Source organism: Mya arenaria, chromosome 15, assembly GCF_026914265.1.
Source record: "Mya arenaria isolate MELC-2E11 chromosome 15, ASM2691426v1".
Lineage (NCBI taxonomy): Eukaryota > Metazoa > Mollusca > Bivalvia > Myida > Myidae > Mya > Mya arenaria.
The window spans coordinates 22,249,473-22,275,916 of NC_069136.1; the positions used below are offsets into that span (position 1 = coordinate 22,249,473).

Here is a 26,444-nt window from a genome sequence, read left to right on the forward strand (position 1 = left end):
GCCAAGGTTAAAAATTAATTTCATTAGCTACTAACAGAACAAGTTGCATCACAATCCATAAATGCTATCTTAAGTGTTTGTTTTTTTGTTGTTTTATTTTTTTTTATTTTTTTTTGGGGGGGGGGTTCAAACATTTTTACACAAAACCTGTATCAGCATTGTTATAAATTCTCAACCTATACATCAATTCTTTGCATTTTGTTAGGATAAACCAATTCAATGAACCAATTTCTTTTCTTTGAAAAACACACTGGAGCAAATAAGAATTTCCTATTGAATCTATGTCAGCAATTATGTCTACTCAGAAGTTTGCATACTCACTTCGAACCAAGGCGGTCTGAGACTGTTCAATGCATGTTTATACCAGCTTGAAAGCTTTTTTTATTATTCTTTTATTCATTGAAACCACCATGACAGATAATTTCCGAAACAAATATCAATATACAAATATTATCAAAACAGAGATTGTGAAATCAAATAGTTATTGAAAACCTGGTTGGAAATGACAACGCTGACGACGAAACAAAGGCCATGGCAATACCTCAACATCTTTTCTTCGAAAAAACAGACAAGCAAATAAAAAATCCTGTTGCATTTGTATGAGCAATTAGATTGGCTAAGAGGTTTGCACTGTCATTTTGAACCAATGCACTAAGTCTTGGAACCAAGGCAAACTTAGACTGTTCAATGCCTGATTATTCCAGCTGGCAAGCTTGTTTTTTTTTTTATCTATTGCCACCACCATAAAGGATAATTTCCGATGCAAATATCAATATACAAATATCATCAAAACGGATTGTGAAATAAAATATCAGTTTAATTTCTTCTAAGGAAGTATAAACATTCGTTGTTCAGCCTGTTCATTGTTTTAACTATGAGTTCAACAGCACTTAAAATAGAATGTAAACAACAGGGATAACGAAGCCTATATAAGCAAAAGATTTAACATATATGATTTTTTTGGATGCACATGGTTCAAGGCTTAAAGGGACTATATTATGGTTTGTAAAGGCACTTTTAACCGATTTTTTATGACAAAATAAATCGTGGCAAATCATTAGGAATGTTTAAACTAAGATACTGACAGCAGGCACCCTCCAACAAATGTTGATATAAAATTTATTAATGAACAAGGTTGGGTCCATTACATTAGCAAACAAATCTTTCTTAGGTGGAAAATAATGCTCAAATATTGTCTTTAAAGTCCTTGATTTTGGAAAGCGTTAGTAACACAATACAACAAAAGGCTGTATCATGATTTGTTGATTGACATTATCATGTGATGCTACCAATTTATTCAATAAAGGTTAAAATATTCATCAACTGACTTTGTGGGCGAGTGGATGTGGTTCAGTTTTCTTATTATCTTTTTTACGCTACCTGCCTGGGTTCATTCCTCCCACTCCAGTCAGATTTTATTTTTAATATTTTAATACAGTATTTTTTATCTGCAATTTCAGTATCACAGAGAAAAATAATTATAATATAAGTGTTTTCAGATGCATTACAGGGAAAACTCATATTTGGTGCCAAAACATGAGCGACTCGAACAGACACACTTCAGAACAAGACACAGAAATATTCAAAATTATGTGTACTCGATCATACTCAATATTTATTGTATAATACTTCAGTGAAAGAGCCCTTCAAGAATTCAAAAGCTCTACCTCAGTAGAAATAACATTTTAATAGCTATACATTTCAAAGGAAATCGGATAAATGAAGATATTAAATTTTAATCTTTAATTCCAAATGATTCAGAATTACTGCAAAATTTAATATGGTGGTCTTTATTTTGTACGACCTTAACAACAAAAGCTAATGAAATTTCAAAAGCATCTGTATCATTCCTACATATAAATACTTTTATATGTTTTAAATTGGCTTATTTCCCTATGATGGATTTGCTTCAATAAACCAATAGGCTCCAGAACTCCTCTTCAGATTATTTTATGTTACATAAAAACACTATTTAATTAACTCAAGATCATACATCTTTCCTAGGTGTTATCCAGTTTTTTACCACAACATAATAGTTACTGTTTATTTTTGGTCCAAAAATAAATTACAACTATCTTAATGTTCAGTGCGTAATGCCTATAATGACAAAATATAAGATTGCAGATTTTTATATTTAAGTTCAAAAATTGATGTTTTATGCATGTTTCTTGAACCATTAGTACCGCTTAAAGCCATAAAACAATAATTTTTTAACAGAAATATGAAAATCTACGATCTGATTTTTTGTCAACAATCTTCTATCATTGGTTTGCAGATATTAACGCAAAAATTTGCTCTTTCCAAGACAAAATATAGAAAGTTTTAAAAATGGTATTTTAGTGCGAGTGCAGCTTTAAAGCCGACTGGCTTAGGCAAACCTCTTCACATGCTATTATAAAACCAATTAATGACTTAATGGAACTTAAATTTTGTCAAAAGCTTTCTAAACAATTAAAATCAGAAACTGTCCAGTGATTGAACTGGCAGAGACGTCAGAGTTAACACTAAGCATTTATGAACTATTATTCATAATTAGACCCGGATATTTAATGATAATCATTTTAAATGAAGTGGGAACACAAAAATTGATTTAAACATTTTCCTTACATTTTTTTTTAATCAATCTAATATATCACAATCCTTATATAGTAAAATTGGCATGCCTGCAAGACAAATATCACCTATAAATTAAGGGTCCTGAATCTGTGAAAGAAATTCCCCTACAGTCTGTCTAAGAGGCAAAATAATTTTGAGGATGTACCTCTTGTATTCACAGCTTTAAAACATCGTTCTCTAGCTGATATGTCTAATGTAGTAAATAAGAATGTTCTAGTACGTAATTACTACTATAACAATATTTAATATGCATTAATCAGGCATTAGTTTGCGTAATTACTTTTCTGTTCAGGAGTACTCAGGAATCAAGAGGGTTGTACGCCATAACATGGTACACAACAACACAAAATTTGGCACTGTTTAGTCTCAGACTTCATAACACAGGAAATGAGAATAAAATATTTTTTAACAATTATTCAGATTATGGGCAGTCATAGGGGGTGGGGGGTGTTGATGGATTTGGAGTCTTGGGGACAGAACCCTCCTCATGGAGACTGGTATATTAAATTTCCCTTAAAACCTTGATATATCAAAGAGGGCCCAACTCTGGAAAAAAACTTGAGACAGCCACTTAATGGTGATAAATTATTATGTGCAAAGTTTTTATTGAAAACCATCAAAAAGCTACTAGTCATTTAAGGCTTTTCCACCAATTATACGGCCCTCGAATATACATTTGGTTTCATCATTCTGTAATCATAAAAAAATTTACCAACAGACTTAAGACAAATGGTAAAGACATGGAAAAACTGCTATTGTAGGCTTGGAAACCTATAATAGATGTGTCTATCAACTGCTTGAGACAATGACATCAAAACCTTCTAAAAGCTTCTTCAGGCAGATTACAACACTGGCGCCTCTTCCTAATAGAACATTCCAAAGACAAGAATGCATCATCTTTGTTATCAATAATACTTCCTAGTGTTTGTGTTATAAAACAATTTTATATCTGCAGCGCATCCTGACAAGTATATTTTGGCATTATGCACAAGTATCACTAAATCAGATAGACATCAGAACAATACCAGCACTTGAGATAAATACTTAGCTTGTGTGAGGTTGATGCAGAATTTTACAGAGTACTTACCTATGTAAGAAACTTTGCACTGCAACGATTCATTAGGCCAAAAAGATTTTGTGGTTAAGGTTACATCTTGTCCAAAAACAGGTTGGGAAGGCCAGCTTTTTATATATATCCTTTTTTTTAGGCTTTATGTAAGAACCTCATTGTCTTCATTTAAAAATTGCGTTAAAGTAATTTTAAGTATAAAGCTTTTTAAACTTCATATTACAACACACTAAACCATCCCCCCCCCCCCAAAAAAAAATACGGTTATGTAAGACTAACCAGAAATTGTTTTTTTAGGCCTAACGATGCAATGCAACCTTCAACTGCAAGTCTTAGGAAGCCAAAAAAGTGCTGTGATCTTGAGTAAGATATCCGATGTACAAACAAGCTTGTCAATTTACCGAGACAATGGGAAATAATGTTAAATTCTGATGCTTTGTGACCCCTAGTTATTTTGGCATCATTGCTAACTTATTACAAACACATTAAATATATGACCGAAAATACATTACAGATACAGTTATGTCAGTTCGCACTTGTGTTCTATATTTCAACTGAAATCATAAGTGAAATTACCAATTTTTCAGATAACAGTTTGGGCAACAATTACTGCAGCTTCCCATGTAAAATTCGGGCAACAACAACTGCAGTTTCCCATGTGAAATTTTGGCAACAATTCCTGAAATTCCCCATATTCAATTTGGCCAACAAGTACTACACTTCTCAAAAACAAATTAGGGCATCAATTGCTGCACTTTCCTCATGTTTAATTTTGGCAACAAATGCTACAGTTTTTCAGGTTTAGTTTCGGCAATGAATGCTTCAATTTCCCATGTAACAGTTTCCCATGTTTATTATTGCGCAACATTATTGCTACAGTTTCTTGTGTTTAATTTGGGCAACATTTGATACAGTTCTTGATCTGGTCTAAAATTATTAGTCAGGATCTTCCAACAAACAGTTCTCAAAATGTCTGCAGGTTACATTCAGCAGTTCAAACAAAGATAATTTTTTCAGACTGAGTCCGGCAGGTCTTAATATTTTTCTCCATAACATGCTTCCGCCAATTATAATTGCACAGGAATAATAAATTATACTTTCTGAGTGCTTATTGTAAATATCAATGACCTGATTTGCTCATTAAGCAATCTTAATTTGCCTCCCAAGTCCCACTTGGATTTAAAGAAATTTTGATTATTCAATTATTTCTTAATGGTCCTTAAGTGCCTTAGGTGTATATATTAGTTTCAGAATAAAGCATGACATTATATTATGTCTGTGCTAAGCAAAGTTCAAAAAACTTCATTTTTTATAATCCGATAATACTGAAATTAAATTGGGTCACATTTTGCAAGGGTGAGGGGATGGAAACCTGAAGCAAGTGATTGTAGTTATTTAAGTTAGATGACATGAAGTAAATTCTTAATGAATAAGGCTGGATGGAGTGAGCTTAGTGAATGAGCCCTTCTTATTCATTAAGAAATTACTTCAAGTAATTTAACTGACATAGAATACTACCATTTTGGCTGATACATTGACAACACAAAATCTGACACAGGGAGTGTTTAAGATGGCAGTAGGGGGACCTTGAAACACCTGCTTAATGCTTGAGTGTAGGATGATATCCCCCCCCGGATGATTGCCCCCCCAGACATTAGCCCCTAGGACCATATCCCCCCCCCCCGGATGATAGCCCTCCCAGACAATAGCCCCCCCCCCCCCCAGACAATAGCCCCCCTGCATATATCTAAATGACTTTACATATATACACTCTGCAAATGTCCCTATTACCATCAAACAGAATTGTAGTGTTGAAGGGTACAATGAAGGGTGGCCAATGTTGTGGGAATTAGTGTAACAAGTTCAATTTTGACTTGTAAAAATAGTCCTCACAATTTCGAGTCATTGAGGTTTGAGAATATCATACAAATTTAGGAAACTAAGAAATAACAAGAGATGTTTGTCAAACATTATGCCCCCCCTGAGCGCCATGTTGTCAGGATTATATGGACAATTGAATGAAATATGCATGGACCGAAATGACAGCTGATTTGTTGCTGTTTTAAGATTATGACCATTAAAGTGTGAGGATAAAGTGTGTTATGACCGTCATGACCTTTGACTCTATGAACTCAAAATCCAGAGTCATCAGCTGGTCACCAGAAACCTAAATGTCAAGTTTGAGGGCCATGGGTGCAGGCATTGTCAAGTTATCACAAGACAAGTTTTTTTCGTTCAAGGTCACTGTGACCTTGACCTTTGACCCGATGACCCCTTAAATCATAAGGGGTCATCTACAAGTCAGATGCAACTCCAAGTCAAGTTTGAAGGCCATGGGTTCAGGCATTGTTGAGTTATCACTCGGACAACCTTTTACCATTCAAGATCACTGTGACCTTGACCTTTGGCTCTATGAATCTACTGGTCAGGCTTCATCCATGTCAAGTTTAATGATCATAGGTTCAGGCATTGTGGAGATATCAGTGGGGGAAGATTTGTTAACTTTTTTGCGTTAAAGGTTACTGTGACATTGACCTTGGCCTGATGACCCCCAAAGTCGATAGGGGTCATCTACTGGGCAGGCCCAACCTTCATGTCAAGTTTGATGACCATAGGTCCAAGAATTGTTGAGTTTGCTTTCAAGGTCACTGTGACCTTGACCTTTGACCCCTAAAATCAATAGGGGTCATCTACTGGTCAGGCCCAACCTCCATGTCAAGTTTGAGGGCCATGGGTGCAGGCATTGTTGAGTTATCACTTGGACAACCTTTTATTATTCAAGGTCACTGTGACCTTGACCTTTGGCCCAATGACCCCTAAAATCAATAGGGACAATCTTCTGGCCGGGTTCAACCTACAAATCAAGTTTGAGGGCCATGGGTGCAGCCATTGTCAAGTTATCACTCGGATAACCTTTTACCATTCCAGGTCACTGTGACCTTGACCTTTGGCCCAATGACCCCTTTAATCAATAGGGACCATCTTCTGGCCAGGCCCAACCTCCAAATCAAGTTTGAGGGCCATGGGTTCAGGCATTATCGAGTTATCACTCGGACAACCTTTTACCATTCCAGGTCACTGTGACCTTGACCTTTGGCCAGATGACCCCAAAAAACCATAGGGGTCATCTCCTGGTCAGGCCAATTCTCCAAGTCAAGTTTGAGGGCCATGGGTGCAGGCATTGTTGAGTTATCAATCGGACAACCTTTTACCATTCAAGGTCACTGTGACCTTGACCTTTGGCCCAATGACCCCCAAAAACAATAGGGGTCATCTACTGGTCAGGCCCAACCTCCAAGTCAAGTTTGAGGGCCATGGGTGCAGGCATTGTCACGTTATCACTCGGACAACCTTTTACCATTCAAGGTCACTGTGACCTTGACCTTTGGTCTGATGACCCCCAAAAACAATAGGGGTCATCTACTGGTCAGGCCCAACCTAAATGTGAAGTTTGAGGGCCATTGGTGCAGGCATTGTTGAGTTATCATTCGGACAAGCTTTAAAATTACTTTACCATTAAAGGTCACTGTGACCTTGACCTTTGACCCCCAAAATCAATAGGGGTCATCTACTGGTCAGGCCCAACCTTCATGTGAAGTTTAATGACCATACGTCTAGGAATTGTTGAGTTATCACTCAGACAAGCTTTGGTCTACCGACGGACCGACCGACATACCGACATGCCTGTGCAAAGCAATATACCCCTCTTCTTCGAAGGGGGGCATAACAAATAAAACAGTAGTTGATTAACTTTTATATAAATACTGATATATATCTATCATGCAATGCAATGCTTGGAAGCATTAACCCTTTCCATTCAACAGCCTGTAGGGAAACCATATGCATCCTGTGCCCTGACTGTGGCAACCAGGACCTGGTCCTTCCTCATGCAGTTGATGGCTGTCCACACAGATGGGTGTTCCAGCTCTCACAGAGGTTGTTCGTTCTGGCCTCGTTGTTCAGTGTTGCCTGGTGCATGTTCCATAACTGGGGTGGAAACAGGGGTGGAATCCGTCGCACAATTACTGCTTGAATCTCTTCGTAGTATTTTTCACTATTCATGATTTTTTTTTCATTGATTTATGCCTTTGGGCTGTTTCATTTTATAATAAAAATCATTGTTTTGCAAATTTGCTTCAATAAACTGGTGGGGGGGGGGGGGGGGGGGGGCAATCATCCGGGGGGGGGGGGGGGGGGGGGGATATTATCCGTACCTCTAAATGCTTATGTCTAGTAGGCTTAATGATTGCCTATTTCAATGGCATAAAATGTCGGTTTTATTCTCAACCATCAACGTAAACAGTTTCTCTTTTGTATTTATAAAAGTAACTATATTTCTTTCATTTAACTACAGTCTTAATAAGTATTGGAACTTCCAACTTTAACAAGTTTATTATTATATTTCCAAAGTCTTAACCACTATCAGGCCACCATCCTTGACGCCAGATTGTTTTAATAGGATTGATGGTATAAAAAATAATGACTTTCATCACAAAAAACATCTTACTTTAGATGCTTCAAATCTCTGATTATCTGTGAAAAAATTCTCCTTAAGATAATACTTGGTATCACTATTCCGATAAGAATTTTCCCCATCTATTTTCATTATAGAAATGTATCAAAATGATATGATAATGTCAGAAATACTGATATCGAATCAGGACTACCTGATATTAAGAAACATACCTTCGCTATGTAATAAATTACAACTCTAATTATATGTTCCAGAAAACCATTTATGATGAGCTGTTATACATGTACAATAAAAAGAAGAGTAAAAAAATCTCATCCAATTTCATTCATTCACTCTATGTTTGCCAGCGCAATAAAGATTGCAATGTTTATGAATTAACTCATGTTACATTGTCTTTTACACACACAAACATAATGCTAATCACTTACTACAAACAGAAGCAAAACAACAGCACTATAAAATAACTGGCATTATTGGTAAACAAAGGATGAAAATATGTGAAAGAAAATTAACCTGTGACTGCATATCAAACATGCCGATGAATAAAAGCTAACTGTATGCAGATGTCACTGCTTATCTATGCTTGGCAGTTGATCAAAGGACAATAAAACAGCAGAGCCAGGGTGATGAAAATGTGCCTCACACTGTGACCCCGCATGTGTTTATTGTCTTCCGGTGATGAAACTGTGCTTCACATTGTGACTGGGCATGTGTGTATTGTCACAGAGTGATGAAACTGGCCACTCAATGTGACAGGGCAGGTATGTATTGTCACAGAGTGATGAAACTGGCCACTCAATGTGACAGGGCAGGTATGTATGTATTGTCACAGAGTGATGAAACTGACTACTCAATGTTACATGGCAGGTATGTATGTATTGTCACAGAGTGATGAAACTGGCCACTCAATGTGACAGGGCAGGTATGTATTGTCACAGAGTGATGAAACTGGCCACTCAATGTGACAGGGCAGGTATGTATGTATTGTCACAGAGTGATGAAACTGGCTACTCAGTGTGACAGGGCAGGTATGTATTGTCACAGAGTGATGAAACTGGCCACTCAATGTGACAAGGCAGGTATGTATGTATTGTCACAGAGTGATGAAACTGACTACTCAATGTTACATGCCATGTGTGTATTGTCACAGAGTGATGAAACTGGCCACTCAGTGTGACAGGGCAGGCATGTATTGTCACAGAGTGATGAAACTGGCCACTCAATGTGACAGGGCAGGAATGTATCAGGGCTCTCGCGAGGGGGCGACTTGGGCGAAGTGGTCGCCTAAAATTCCCAGACTTCGCCTATTTGTATCATCAAAGCGACATTGACTTCGCCGAAAATTTTAGCACATTGTAAATCTGTCAATCAGTGATTATTTGGCCACTGTCCCATTAGTCAAAACATCGCAATTAGCCAATCATAAAATTTGGTAATCTCCTTATCCGATAATTGGACCGTGTCATCCAATTACCAAAACATCGCCGGTAGGCAGAGCTATTGAAAGTTAACCAATCAGAATGTACATGGAGAAGACCCTGATCAAATGATATACGTTCGTTAAAATGAGATAGAAAAGGCGACATAATTATGAAAAATCGTGTCAAGCATTAATGAAGTTAAAAAGTAATTGATATATGTATTGAACAAACAATGCAAGACATGTTATACATTGTTGCTTATGAAGCAGACGGTCATAGCCATCTCGGGCCATCGGCAAGGTGGCGCTAAGAAAATCAATAACATGACGTATCACCAAATATTTGATTGGTTTTAGTGAAATGTTTACGATAAAAAATTGATTTGTAAACACATTTTTTTATTGCTTTATGTAGGGTTTTAATACTTACAGTATTTTTCTCCTGTTTACAATGTCAAAAAAATCAGCGAGATCGCCATTTTGTCAGAACAATTTTCTGAGTTAATTTCTCAACCTCCCATTATGTATTGGTAAAGTTTCATCACTTAGGACTGTGATTTAAATGTCATTTGGTTCTTAAATGTCAGCATATTTAAAATTATTTAGCCAGAGACAAGTAAATAACAGCATAGCTGAATGTGACATTCGTACCCTATCCCGAATGTACCAAAATAAGATTTGCCCCCTACTATATTGACAGTTAATTTATTAATCATTTTGATTGTTTCAAATCCTTAGCTGTCTTGGTTTTTTGTTTCATTTAAGATGTTATTTGGAGATCTATAAACTATGTGACATTGATAAATACACTTTTGCTGAGCCAAAAATGATAATTATAGCAATCAGTTTGAATGTGAATAAAACCAGGTGTGTGGTATGGCATAGTTTTTGTATCAGGTGTTACGAAAAGTATCACAGAGTGATGAAACTGGCCACTCAATGTGACATGGCATGTGTGTATTGTCACAGAGTGATGAAACTGGATATTCAATGTGACATGACATGTGTGTATTGTCAGAGATAATGAAGCTGACTACTCAATGTGATGGGGCATGTGTGTATTGTCACAGAGTGATGAAACTGGCCACTCAGTGTGACATGGCATGATTGTGTGTATTGTCACAGAGTGATGAAACTGGCCACTCAATGTGACATGGCATGTGTGTATTGTCACAGAGTGATGAAACTGGCCATTCAATGTGACATGGCATGTGTGTATTGTCAGAGATGATGAAGCTGACTACTCAATGTGACATGGCATGTGTGTATTGTCACAGAGTGATGAAACTGGCCATTCAATGTGACATGACATGTGTGTATTGTCAGAGATGATGAAGCTGACTACTCAATGCGATGGCATGTGTGTATTGTCACAGAGTGATGAAACTGGCCACTCAATGTGACATGGCATGATTGTGTGTATTGTCACAGAGTGATGAAACTGGCCACTCAATGTGACATGGCATGTGTGTATTGTCACAGAGTGATGAAACTGGCCACTCAATGTGACATGGCATGATTATGTGTATTGTCACAGAGTGATGAAACTGGCCACTCAATGTGACATGGCATGTGTGTATTGTCACAGAGTGATGAAACTGGCCATTCAATGTGACATGGCATGTGTGTATTGTCAGAGATGAAGCTGACTACTCAATGTGATGGGGCATGTGTGTATTGTCATGTACTGGCTACACAGTGAGACAGGTCTTGTGTGTATTGTCACAGGGTGATAAATCTGACTACTATGGTCACTTTCAACATTAGATTTTTGTAGATGGCGATGACGGCATCACTTATGCATAAACAACAGATTGTAAAATATAGACAACTTGATTACTGATGTAATTTACAACTGATCAACCAACAATAGTCAAGTAAACAATCATTTGTCAAATGATATGATTATTGATATGATAATAATTTGTAAATAAATTAAAGCACAGTCATGGTTCCATTATCAAATGGATTGAGTTGAAAACCACCACTACTTAAATGATCTTTACTAGTTGAATTGATTGCTTTGGTGACTGCTACATTTACTACTGCTTAGTTAACAGGAGTAATAACTACTTTAATGATCTTTACTAGTTGAAATGATTGCTTTGGTGACTGCTATATTTACTACTGCTTAGTTAACTGGGGTAATAAGTAAAGACAGGGATGAGAGGAGAAACAACCCTCCAGACACACTGTATCAGACTCAGGGTGACTGACCCAACAAATAATTTACAAACATAACAATTCATATGATTGTTTGCATAGTGTTATTTATGACATATGGTTATGAGTTTGTTAACACTTGGCCTATTCAAGACCCTCAAAATGAAATTGCCAGAAAAAGAAAGCAAAACTAAATTACAGAAAATAACTTAATTTATAAGTAATGGGAATGGTCTCCTGAACTTTTCTAGCCAGGGAAATAATTAGCGAAGACAGTAAATTTTAAAAACATGGCAGTAAAATATGACTTTCAATTGCGAGAGTTTTTATTCTCATTGCACAATGTGAGCTAACTAACAGTAATCATTTGAAGAAGAGTAACCACCTGAATTTTCTTATAGAAGTTTGGATTCATAAAAAAAGTGACTTAACCCAAAAACATGACAATCGGAAAATGAATTTTTAGAAACAACCCAGGGGAACTTACTCCAGAAAACATGACAATCAAGGGAAAGAACTCTAGGAAACAAGTCAAGGGAACTAACTCCAGAAAACTCAATCAAAAAGGGAATTAACTGCAAGAGACAATCATAAAGGGAATAAATTGTAAGAGAGACAACTCAAGGGATCTTACTCATGAAAACAATAAAGGGAATGAACTCTTGGAAACAAGTCAAGGGAACTAACTCCAAAAAACTCAATCAAAAAGGGAATTAACTGTAAGAGACAACTCAGGGGAACTTACTCCTGAAACCTTGTTCATAATTGGAATTAATTGTATGAGAAAACTCAAGGGAACTAACTCCAGATAACTTGACCATAAAGGGAAATTACTGTGAAAGAATACTCAAGGGAACTAACTCCAGATAACAATCAAGGGAATACACAATTACAGACAATTCAAAGGCAAAAGAATCAGTCCTTCTCAAGTCAACAAGTGTGTCCCAGAGTGAACATCAATATTTGTTTATTACTTTCAGACAAACAAGAGGCATGCCTCGACAACTATTAAGGCGCAACAAAGTTTCATGACTATAAGTCAATCCTAACCAAAGTTATTGAGCAGAAGTCTGTCTGCCAGGAAAATAGGCGAAGGCAATAAATTCTAGAAACAAGGCTGTAAAAAAATGCTCTCAAATGAAAGAATAAATAAATCTAATGGCACAAATTGAGCTAAATAACACTAGAATCCAAGAAGGTAGGCACCTCAATCTATGCTCAACAACAAGGGGGACTAACTCCAGAAAACTCAAGATAAACAAGAGAATGAACTCGTATAGACAACTCAAAACCAAGTTTATATATCCTTCTCAAGTGCATCACCAACACTTGTCTGTTAATTTCAGTCAAACAAATGGCATGATTGGGGCACAATATAGGTTGATGCAAAAAAACAAATGGCATGATTGGGGCACAATATAGGTTGATGCAAAAAAAAACAAATGGCATGATTGGGGCACAATATAGGTTGATGCAAAAAAAAACAAATGGCATGATTGGGGCACAATATAGGTTGATGCAAAAAAAACAAATGGCATGATTGGGGCACAATATAGGTTGATGCAAAAAAAAACAAATGATAATAATTTTAATGCATTATCATTTGTAACTTATATGACTTTTATGATAGAAAACAAAACAATGAATATGATTTAGGTGCAGAAAAAAAGCCTTCATAAAAAACAATTCTTTTAATTAATGGCCAGCCACAATTTTCCAATTAAATAGGCGTCTGAACATCCCTATTTTTTTCTATCGGTACATAAATCATATCCATTTTTTTGTTTTGATCATTTAAGTCAAATGAGTTAAAAATGATAATGCATTTAAACTGAAAAAAATGACATCAACTTTGAGCGCCTTTAACAATTCCTTAAGCAAATACAAAGTTTCATCACTATACATCAATCCTAACTAATGCAATTGAGCTGAAGCCCTCCTGCCCAGATGCCCACCCGCAGGCCCGCCCAGAAGCCAGAACCTGGTTTATTTTTGGCAACAACAATTGCCATTAAAGTAAAACACTATGCGTTAATTCAAAGAACAGTCCGCTTAAAGTAGATTTAACCTATGGAAAAATAAAGCTATTTTAGCCATATATGTCCCTAGAGTAATTTTCAATGCCTTTAAAATTATAGCATACGTCCTTTTAAGTACCTTTGTTGGGAAAGAATAAACATGCTGCCGTGGACTATTAATTTTTCAGAGTGTAATTATGTGGGCTTTTTTTGTGTTCTTAACTTTTTAATACCTCTTCTTAATGACAAGTTTGCATGTTATTCTGGTGGTGATGTTTGAATTTTAAGGCAAAAATATAAATATGTGTGGTTCAGGTAACATAACTGACCATAATAACACTCCTAAAATAAAGCTTTTTTGGTGTTCAATCGGTGAAATATGTTGTCATCTTACACTGACACAAACAATTATCTTCTATATTCTCATAAGCATCAACATTACTACAACAGCGATAGCTTACAATTTCCATCCAAAAGCAATCTCAGTCCATTGGCAGACGGTTTACAAAAATTAGAATCTTATTTATTTTTTCAGCAATGTTACCTGGGCTGGTAATCAATATTGGTCTTAATTGGATCTAAGAATGATGTAGCTAATCAAATTATGTGTTATAAATAACTGACCAATAGAGTGAATGAATTCAATGATGCATAACCATAAGATTAACTTAAGTCACATATTGATTACCAGCCCAGAACCACACATTTTTTATTTTATTTACTTGGGTCTAAGCCATACCCCACTGCTGGAATTCTTTTAGTTCTTTTTCACCACACTGTGCCACTTACCTGAAAATATAAAACAGAAGAGAATAATAATTACAAGTCATTACTTTAGACTTATAAACAGTTTGTAACAGTTCAATTCCCTTAACATAATGGCATCTTAATAACACAATGTTTCATTTTTCTTGGTGCTCAAATACTTTTGGGTGTGAATTATTTATTCTGTGTAAGATCAAGATGATAATACATGTCATTTGTTAGACATTAAAGATGATTCCCCTTACAGCTTTCCAATGATTCAATCATCGTTCTTGAAAATCAATCAAATGCGCTGGAAATTAGACAAGTTCTGACAAGAGGAGAAAAGTGCTTTAAAAGGGGGAATTAAGAGCTGAAAGTGGAACTAAAATGCTGAAAAGGGGAGAAAGTGCTAAAAAGGAGACTAAAATGCTGAAAAGGTGAGATAGTGCTGAGAAAGCGACTAAAATGCTGAAAAGGAGGAAAGTGCTGAAAAAGGGACTAAAATGCTGAAAATGAAGAAAGTGCTGAGAAGGGCACTAAAGTGCTGAAAAGGAGAGACACCCCTGCGAAAATGATGGCCAATAACCATGGACTACCATGGACTACCATGGTAGTTCATGGTCATATGACCATGGACTACCATGGACTACCATGTTACGTCAAATGGCCGCCCCACGGTATCACACCATGGTAGACCATGGTATTATACCATGGTAGACCATGGTCTACCATGGTTTGATACCATGGTAGCACACCATGGTAGACCATGGTAGCACACCATGGTAGACCATGGTCATAAACCGTGGGGCGGCCATTTGACGTTACATGGTATACCATGATATATCATGAACTACCATGATATATCATGAACTACCATGGTATATGACCATGAACTACCATGGTAGACCATGAACTACCATGGTATATGACCATGAACTACCATGGTAGACCATGAACTACCATGGTATATGACCATGAACTACCATGGTATATGACCATGAACTACCATGGTAGACCATGAACTACCATGGTATATGACCATGAACTACCATGGTAGACCATGAACTACCATGGTCACATACCATGGTAGACCATGGTCACATACCATGGTAGAATATGGTCACATACCATGGTAGACCATGGTCACATAAATAGGATTGACAACAAACTTAACAAAGATCAAAATCAGTGAAATGGAATTGTATTGATTAAAATATGTTTATGGCGTCATCTAGTTTAGCATGCCGAGTACTGTATTCTGTTGATATCCCATTTACATGTATATGAGAAGGAAAAAAAAATGTCTTATTTCTCTGCAATAGCTAACAACTTGTGCCAAACTTTGACTAGAACAAAATTATAGTATATATATATATATATATATTTAGTATGATATAGGCCTCAAACTGTCCATTATGTAAAATATTGGAGCGTCTTCAATATAGTTCTTAAACTGAAACTGTTACATTTCAAGAACTTGAATTGTTCCTGCACACTTAAAGAGTAGTAAAAGTACAGTTTTTGAACAGTTCAAGAACAATTCATGCACATTTCTTAAATAGTAGTAAAAGTACAGTTCTTGAACAGTTCAAGAACAATTCATGCACATTTCTTAAAATGTTCTTATCATTTTCTAGTGGTTCTTGTACACGTTAAGAATAGATCAAGTACGGATCTAGAAATGTTCTTGCATGGATTAAAATCTTGAAATCTACCCAGTACATTCCTGACTAGATGTGATAACAATTGTTAAACGATAACGTTTTAGGAACTAATCTTGAACAATTGTTACATTATAACTTTCTTGTTTAAAATGTCAACCACTATTATGAAAGAAATAGTCAACAAGAAAATTGAAAACACTTTCTTATAAGCTCCAGTTTTAGGTAACCAATTTCAATTCTTCATGAAAAGTAGATTACTTTTCTTAACTGCTTCTGTTTTACCACAATGAACATTTTTTTCATTTATGATTATGTATTAAAGTTACAAGTATTGCTCACATTTTACTGCGCTTATGCTGTATGAACGCAGAAGGGTAAGAAAGCAAATGACCCAAGATGCTCTAACATGCTTTATGAAATTTGCTCACATGCCCTACTGCGCTCTTACAGCATAGACGCAAGTAAAACTGTTATCTCTCCTTAATTATATCATTATATTTTTCAAACATGTACTTTTAACCAATGTGCATAAAAACATGGATAAAAAATTCAAACTAACACAGTTGATAAAGTTATTGTATTTAAGAAACAAAAAGTATGCACCTGTACATTAATGGTTCTTAAAGGTAATTCTGGAGTTTAAATGCATAGTTATTAATGACTTAATTTTTTGCATCAGCGCGCCAAACTCAGTTTTGTATTTACTGATAAAAGTTAGTCATACAGTTGTTATTTTGATTCTAGAACGACAGCGTATTAATTGATTCGCATTTATCATTTTCCATGTATCGAGCTTCTTTAGTCCAGCAAATTACTTATCCATGTCAGTGACGTCAAGCATTTGATGAGAATAACATGAACTATTCATGAATGACAATTTTGACAAATCATGTTCATGAACTTCCAGTAAGTTCATGAACTCCTGCTTAGTAAATGAACTTGACAGTTCATGAACATTATTTTTCCAAAATGTCATTCATGAACTAAATTCATGAATAGTTAATGTCATTCGACACAAGGTGATAATTTCATCATTACTACACATCCATTTATAACAGTTTTAATTTCTTATGACGCATATAAACACAATTAGTAAGAAACCATTGAATTGCTCATTTCAGTCCTTGACATTTACATCTAGTCTCTGTACCCAGGTCCCTTTTCCTTATACACTTGATGATGAAACGCATCTGCGAAAAGATTTTTTGCAGTCATTCTTTGCATGATTGTTTTTGTTGAAGTGGTCTTTTCTTAACTCTGGAAGCCTTTCGTTGTCTAAGACTTTGACATCCATCTTCCAACCTGAAAAATATTTCTTTTATTTATTTGTACTGCCAACATTTTCAAATAACTAACGGCCAGTTGGTTATCAAATCAGTGCGAATTAAGATTTCAATGTTGCAGGTATATAAATTAATGATAGCTTATTTAATTCTTTCGAACCAAAGAGCTCAAATTTATTGAGTCTGATTTTTTTTTAAAGATTCTCATTAGTGTTTGTCTGTTACATATAAAATCCACTCCACACATCCAACCATATTGTTTTCAAAACCAGAATGAAAATCTTACCATTTGCTTTAAAAAATAGTCTACTCACTGATGGATTTGACAATTTACGGCTTTGAATGTTTTTCTCCTTCACTGGTTGATTCGTTTGAGGACTGATGATTTATTTGTTAGCTCCTTTGGGTTGGCTAAAATAGACGAAACAACATTTCAGACACTTAACCATAATTTGCTTGCATAGTGGTTATTTAAAAGGTCAAGGGTTGGCAGCGATGCAAAAGTCCATTGAAGGACCAAAATTTAAAAATGTTAAAAAAATCAATTTCTTCTTAGTTTTGAGGTTCAATATTTAACAAGCATGATTCATACCCATTTATCCATTGCAACATGAGAAGCTGTAATTAGGATTTGAGCATATTTTATGATATAAGATTTTATCAGATTTCAAATCAAAAAGCTATATTGTCTTTAAACATAAAAAGTATATTTGTGACTGAGTCGAAGTTATTGAAACTGTCCAATCAACAATGTCTTTGTTTTGATTGCAGCTATATTTAAAAAGATATTAACATATTTGTAACCCGGAAATGATCTCTCATCCACTACTTTTCATTATTAACCTGAAGAACTTTTATTTTTTATTTGACAAGATATAATAACGAACTCACAACATTGTTAAATAGGTAGTCTGGAGCATTTTGACATGAAAACAAAGTGATAATGTCAACAGACTTTTTAGAATAAATGTGAAAGTTTTTTTTATAAAAAATATTAATATTCTAATGTAAAATTTGTTAACTCCCTACTAACATGTCGCCAAAAATATATGTTTCACTCCCCTAAAAGATCGTTCCTCAAAACAATAAAAACTTTTTTAAAGGTTTTAGTTTTTGACCTTCCCCACCCACTTTTGCATCGCTGCCGGCCCATTACAATTGATCCTTTTTCTCGACAAAAATAGCTTACCAACGTTAAGAAACAAATTTAAAAGCTGCTTTAATATATATATAAATTAAGTATTAGCTGAACGCTAGTCAAAAACAAGCATTTAACTGTGTTTCTACACAAACGTATTTCGTATGTTTGTCGCGAAAATGTATTACAACAAAACATATTTGCTCATTACTTCAAAATGTTGCTATGTTATTTTAAACAATAATATTAGCGTAAAAGATCGTTATAAACGTTACTGAATTATACTCCTTACATCGCTTGAACTTACCTTAAATAAACGAAACAAGACATCAGTTTATTTGGCGCATTATTTCGACAAAAATGGCGGGCGTTCGAAACTATCTCCGCCAGTGAAGAGCGTTTCGTCTTAAATGCGTAACCGTTAGAATATAGTTATATAGCTACGTTAGAATATGGCTATAGTATTTTGTAAATATTATATTTAACCGGTTTAACAACTAATTAACCAGTGTTGACCACAGGTGCTCGTCACATTGCCTGGATACAGTAATTTTATATAAAATAAAAAAAAAAAATTTATTTTTTATTTTTATTTTTTTTTTGACAAGATAGTGAATATATGTCATTTTAAAAAATATTCCACATTTTTCATGAAAAAAAGTTACTAATAACTTGACAAAATCTTGACAAAAAATAAATAAAAAAATCTATTAAAAAAAAAATATATAAAAAATATAAATTACTGTATCCAGGCAATGTGACCAGCAATCCATGGCACCTTACATGATACATATGATATATGTGGTGCTTTAATTAAAATAAATTTAATTTTAATGTTCATGTTATTTTGATATGGAATTTTCTTTACGTTTGTTATTTTTTATTTATAATCTTTGGGTTATAACTGGGCCAAATGTGTTACACTAAATGCACCAGCCAGTTGTAACCACAGCTACCTCAACTTCCTGCCTGTTGCTGATGCAACTACTTGTTTTTGTACAAGTTTCCTTTCAAAGACATATATATGCAGAACATTTTAAGAACTTGCCATGTTCATAAGCTGTTCCTATGATGCACCAAATTGTTTAAAAAGAACATTTCAAGAACATATTAAGAACATAAAAGTTCATAAACTATTCTTTAAATGTGCCAACTTGTCTTTATGAACAGTTCAAGAACATTTTAAGTGCAAACACTATTCATGAACTGTTCTTATATTGTACTTAAGACTTTAATATAGAACAGTATTAGAACAACAATAGTCTTTAAAAAATTCAAGAACTGTTCTTAAAAAGTATTCTTGAACTGTTCAAGTACAACTGTTCTTAAAAGTGATCAGTTACTGTACTAGAACAGTTTTGCATAGTTCTTGAACAGTAATTAAACACAAGAACATCATTTCACAGAGGAATGGAGCATAGATGCTCATTAATGAGCAAATGCTCTATTTCCCACAAATTGTTTTCAAAGGTTTTCAAATTTGGTATTCTTCCTTTCCAATAGATATTCTTCCTTTCCATCAGATGCTTTCGTTGTGGATGAGTCTAAAATTAGCAGAACAGCTGGTAAAGGGTTAATACTGAAACACAACTTCTGTTGTTGACAAGTTGTGTGTTTACTAAATATCAGTAAAGAATAAGACCACATTTATTAAGTTGCTATTTCTATTATTTACCAAAATCAACAAATCATTTTTAGATTTATCCAAAGTAAAGAATCAGATAAAAAAGGATGATGGTAGACTATGGTAAACTGTCACAGTGGCTGACCATGGTCAACCTTGGTGTACCATGGTAGACCATGGTTGAAATGGTGACTCTCGGAGTAAAACTTTTGTACCATGGTCTACTGTGGGGTTTTTCACGGTACTTGATGGTTGACCTTCAAAAACCATGGTATACCATGGTGATCTTTTTTTGTACCATGGTAGACCATGGTCGACCATGGTCAAACCATGGTATACCATGGTGATATTTTTTTGTACCATGGTAGACCATGGTCGACCACGGTCGACCATGGTAGACCATGGTCGACCATGGTCGAGGCAATGATTTTCCCACGGTACTTGATGGTTAACCATGAAAAAACATGGTTGACCGTCAAAAACTGTCAAAAACCGTGGGGACCATGGTCGACCATGGTCATTATTTCGCCGGGGCAGTGTCAAAAAGGTGACTAAAATACAGAAAAGAGGAGATAGTGCTGAAAAGGGGACTAAAATGCTGAAAAGGAGAGACAGTGTCAAAAAGGGGACTAAAATACAGAAAAGAGGAGATAGTGCTGAAAAGGGGACTAAAATGCTGAAAAGGAGAGACAGTGTCAAAAGGGGGGCTAAAATACAGAAAAGGGGAGATAGTGCTGAAAAGGGGATTAGAATACTGAAAAAGGGACTTAAAATGCTGATAAGGGAACTTAAATGCTGATAAGGGGAGAAAGTGTTGAAAAGGGGACAAAAGGGCATACAAGTGAACAAATGCACGGAAAAGAGACATTAACTCTGCAATCAACATGTTACCCTGAATGTAATGCATTTTTTAAATTTGAAATATGCATAAAACAATCAAGCAATCCAAGAGACATTAACACTATGGCACTTTATACAAGGGAAAATTACTTACAATCAAAGCGCGAGGCGCTGAAAGACTATCTGCGGGCAAATATGTGAGAGTTGCAAATTTTATTTGAACTATGGGAATGGGTGAAGAGCACATAAATACAATACATCATATATATATATATATATATATATATATATATATATATCATTTCCTTTTATTAACATACACGTTTTTTTACGGAAAATCATTTTTTTAACAACTTCAGCAATAATTCCATTCAAAATTCACAGCTTTATATCAATTCAGTCAACGTATCCCCATGTATTTGAAGTTACAGTAAATGCTCTTTTTAATCGCGTCTAAAGGTTTTTCGGTGACTTGATTAGATATCATGCGTTTGACAAATTTTATGAACTTACACGTTTTAATTCTTTATGGAAAATGATTTTATTTTTACGAGCAACTTTAGCAAAAATACCTTTTTAAATTATCAGGTGAGGACAAACATGTGGTCAGTTAATGTATGTAGAAACAATGTTTAGAATATAGGTCGACTAATGAAGTTGAAACTATTTTTAGATTATCGGAACTAGTCTGTTTTTATGAATGAGAATAGGATTGCGCTTTTTAAAGTTTATTGATAAATGTAATGTTATTTATGTTTAATGTAAGTACTTGTGTAGAAACAGTACTTATAGTGCTGTTATGAATGCTTCGTACTCTTTGGATGTTAAACAGATTTAATCCGAACCACTTTGCTTCACCAAACATATGCATGACTCACTGTCGTATCAGGGCATGTGTGCTTATATAAATTGAAAGCCTAATGTCTAAAACTATGCCAAGAATACACCGGAACGAAGCTTTTATGCAAAAAATGAAAACATCTCATTAGAAATATAAACGCCTAAAATCATAGAATGAATAGTATCTTGTTATTGTGTAGCAGGTAAATTACAATGTATTGTATTTGAAGCATTAGCAATGCGAAACCTGAGATACAACTATTTTAACACTAAGACAATAATCATATTTGTTTCTTATCTCATAAAAGTCAAATAAAAAATCACCATTACAAATAAGCGGGCTTCTAATATAAAACACATTTCCTAAACACATATTGAAATATATAGTATAAAAATTAGCAATACCGGTTGAAGACCAATTGTAGACTTAAACACATTGATTTTATATTTTAGAGCATGGTGCAAATTGCAGGATGTCCCTCAAGTGACAAGAGGTAAAAAACTAGCAATTAAGGTATCAGACCACTTGTGGATTCTAGCCCATTAATTGTGTATAAGCAGCATGGTGAATGGTGGGCTGTCACTAAAGTGCAGGAAGATAACTGGTACTACATTTTGCACAATTAAGGCACCAGCTCATGGTAAAAAAAGAAAGATTATTACTCAAATCTGTTAAACTACTTAATTAATGTAGTGTCTTTTGTATATGGTCAATATATAATTATGCAAAACAAAAAGTGAGGTGTGAATTAAAAAATGTACTAACTAATCTACATTTTTTTTTATCTAAATCAAGATTTGACCAAATTCTGTATAATTGCAACTGCTCAAGAACATTTCTAGCTCTAAATCAAGATGTGACCTAAAATCTACATAAATAGAATTATTCAAGAACATTTCTTGCTCTAAAATAAAATTTGACCAAAAATCTATATTAATATAATTACTCAAAAACGTTTCTTGCGCTCAAACAAGATATTACCAAAAATTTGTATTTATATAATTACTCAAGAACATTCTTAGCTCTAAAACAAGATTTTACCAAAAATCTATATTGATATAATCTATGAGAGAATATTATTATTCTAACAGATAAGACAATAAAAAATAAGCCACACTTAGGGTAAAGTTGGCAAAATGAGTTGAGCTAGCAAATTATTCGAGCATTTCTTTTCCAGAAACTCAGGGGCCAGGTCATTGTCCTATTGTCCATTGCTCTGGTATGAAACACCCTGAGCTAATGAACTGAATAAATGAAGTTGTCAGTGGAGTCCTATTCAATCAATATAATACCAACCAAAGCCAACAAATTCTTAGTCGGTCAGATAAAGAGCAAAGACAATCATTATGCTACCAATTTAACATAATTTGTATTTCTTATTTGCAAGTATGCCACCTGAAGAACAAGGGTACGTTGTCCTGCTCCCAATTAACCAACAAAGAAGCACCCTCTTGATAGCATGACAGGTCATATCAACCAGGATAAGAACAGTCTGTTCCTGCTTCCTGTAGCTTCTCTGCTCTCAGACTTGCCCTTTGTGTAATGAGCAAGATGTTCTGAAGTCTCTTGAGATAAGGCAGCTTTGTTTTCATAATGCCTATCTCTAAGACTTCTTTCCACTCCCAAAAATAACAGGTCATTTACAGATTTCCACTGGGTGATATCATCTTTTATCCAACTTCTGTTACAATTCAAAAGGGAAAACAGCATTGTCAAAGATTGAGTTCATAACATTGTTGTCACTTACCAACTTTTAAAAATCTAGACACATCATTATTTGGTATCTTTTTGCACTGAAATAGCAACTGCTACTGGACTGCCAGTTTCAATCTGACCTTTGAAAGGCTAAGGCTAATATCCTTGCACAAGGCTTATCAAAATCAAATTAAACTTTATCAAGTTTGAGCAATACAAGGCAATTGAAGACTGAGTTCAATATATACAAACTTGGGCTTGCACTTGGCCAAGACATGTCAAAACTCATTATTTCTTCAAGACTTAGAAATACTTTGAACAAGACCGAGTCATAATTGTCCAAAGACTGTCCAATACTAATAAACTGAGCCCTTAAACGTTTCCAAAACTGAGCCATTATGACTTGTATGAGATTGAGCCATACTAATGTCCGATACTGAGCCATCTTGTCCAATACTGAGCCAACTTTGTCCAATACTTAGCCAATCTTGGCCAATACTGAGCCAACTTGTTCAATACTGAGCCAACTTTGTCCAATACTGAGCCAACTTTGTCCAATACTGAGCCAACTTTGTCCAATACTGAGCCAACTTGTCCGATACTGAGCCAACTTTGTCCAATACTGAGCCAACTTGTCCAATACTGAGCCAACTTTGTCCAATACTGAGTCAACTTTGTCCATTACTGAGCCAACTTTGTCCAATGCTGAGCCAAACTTGTCCAATATTGAGCCAACTTTGTCCAATACTGAGCCAACTTTGTCCAATACTGAGCCAACTTTGTCCAATACTGAGCCATACTTGTCTGATACTGAGCCAACTTTGTCCAATACTGAGCCAACTTGTCCAATACTGAGCCAACTTGTCTGATACTGAGCAAACTTTGTCCAATACTGAGCCAACTTGTCCAATACTGAGCCAACTTTGTCCAATACTTAGCCAAACTTGTCCAAAACTGAGCCAACTTGTCCAATACTGAGCCAACTTGTCCAAAACTGAGCCAAACTTGTCCAATACTTAGCCAAACTTGTCCAATACTGAGCCATACTTGTCCAATACTTAGCCAAGCTTATACAATACTAAGCCAAACTTGTCCAATAGCTAGCCGTACTTGTACAATACCTAGCCATACTTGTCCAATACTTAGCCATACTTGTCCAATATTTAGCCATACTTGTCCAATACTTAGCCATACTTGTCCAATACTTAGCCAAACTTATACAATACTAAGCCATACTTGTCCAATACTTAGCCATACTTGTCCAATACTTAGCCATACTTGTCAAATACTTAGCCATACTTGTCCAATACTTAGCCAAACTTGTACAATACCTAGCCATACTTGTCCAATACCTAGCCAAGCTTATACAATACTAAGCCATACTTGTCCAATACCTAGCCGTACTTGTCCAATACTTAGCCAAACTTATACAATACTAAGCCATTCTTGTCCAATACCTAGCCGTACTTGTACAATACCTAGCCATACTTGTCCAATACTAAGCCATACTTGTCTAATACCAAGCCAAACTTATACAATACCTAGCCATACTTGTCCAATACCTAGCCAAACGTATACAATACTAAGCCATACTTGTCCAATACCTAGCCATACTTGTCCAATGCCTAGCCAAACTTGTCCAATACCTAGCCATACTTGTCCAATACCTAGCCAAACTTGTACAATACTTAGCCATACTTGTACAATACCTAGCCATACTTGTCCAATACCAAGCCATACTTGTCCAATACTGAGCCATACTTGTCCAATACCTAGCCATACTTGTACAATACCTAGCCATACTTGTCCAATACTTAGCCAAACTTGTCCAATACTGAGCCATACTTGTCCAATACTGAGCCAAACTTGTCCAATACTGAGCCATACTTGTCCAATATTGAGCCTTACTTGTCCAATACTTAGCCAAACTTGTCCAATACTTAGCCAAACTTGTCCAAAACTGAGCCAACTTGTTCAATACTGAGCCAACTTTGTCCAAAACTGAGCCAAACTTGTCCAATACTGAGCCATCCTTGTCCAATACTGAGCCAAACTTGTCCAATACTGAGCCTTACTTGTCCAATACTGAGCCAACTTTGTCCAATACTGAGCCAACTTGTCTGATACTGAGCCAACTTTGTCCAATACTGAGCCAACTTTGTCCAATACTGAGCCAACTTGTCTGATACTGAGCCAACTTGTCCAATACTGAGCCAACTTGTCTGATACTGAGCCAACTTGTCCAATACTGAGCCAACTTGTCTGATAAAGAGCCAACTTTGTCCAATACTGAGCCAACTTATCCAATACTGAGCCAACTTGTCTGATACTGAGCCAACTTGTCCAATACTGAGCCAACTTTGTCCAATACTGAGCCAACTTGTCTGATACTGAGCCAACTTGTCCAATACTGAGCCAACTTTGTCCAATACTGAGCCAACTTGTCTGATACTGAGTCAACTTGTCCAATACTGAGCCAACTTGTCTGATACTGAGCCAACTTTGTCCAATACTGAGCCAACTTGTCTGATACTGAGCCAACTTTGTCCAATACTGAGCAAACTTTGTCCAAAACTGAGCCAAACTTGTCCAATACTTAGCCAAACATGTCCAATACTTAGCCAAACTTGTCCAATACTTAGCCAAACTTGTCCAATACTGAGCCATACTTGTACAATATACTAAGCCAAACTTGTACAAAATACTTAGCCAAACTTGTCCAATACTTAGCCAAACTTGTCCAATACTTAGCCAACTTTGTCCAATACTGAGCCAACTTGTCTGATACTGAGCCAACTTTGTCCAATACTGAGCCAACTTGTCCAAAACTGAGCCCAACTTGTACAATACTA

The 26,444-nt window shown here is 35.5% G+C and overlaps 1 protein-coding gene and 1 long non-coding RNA gene across 4 annotated transcripts in view; both read right to left on the minus strand.

Moving 5' to 3' along the window:
* The window catches only part of LOC128220482 (26S proteasome non-ATPase regulatory subunit 1-like), a 213,745-nt gene that overhangs the window by 50,374 nt on the left and 136,927 nt on the right, over positions 1-26,444 (minus strand). The gene's annotated exons all lie outside the window — the stretch shown is intronic.
* On the minus strand, positions 17,216-19,110 carry LOC128220485 (uncharacterized). 2 transcript variants are annotated; one of them, XR_008258792.1, is made up of 3 exons: positions 18,900-19,110; positions 17,769-17,865; positions 17,216-17,473 (listed from the first exon to the last, which is right to left on the minus strand). It is a non-coding gene; the product is annotated as an uncharacterized LOC128220485 (long non-coding RNA). The 2 variants fall into 2 exon arrangements; XR_008258791.1 differs by lacking the exon at positions 18,900-19,110 and having other exon boundaries at positions 17,769-18,102.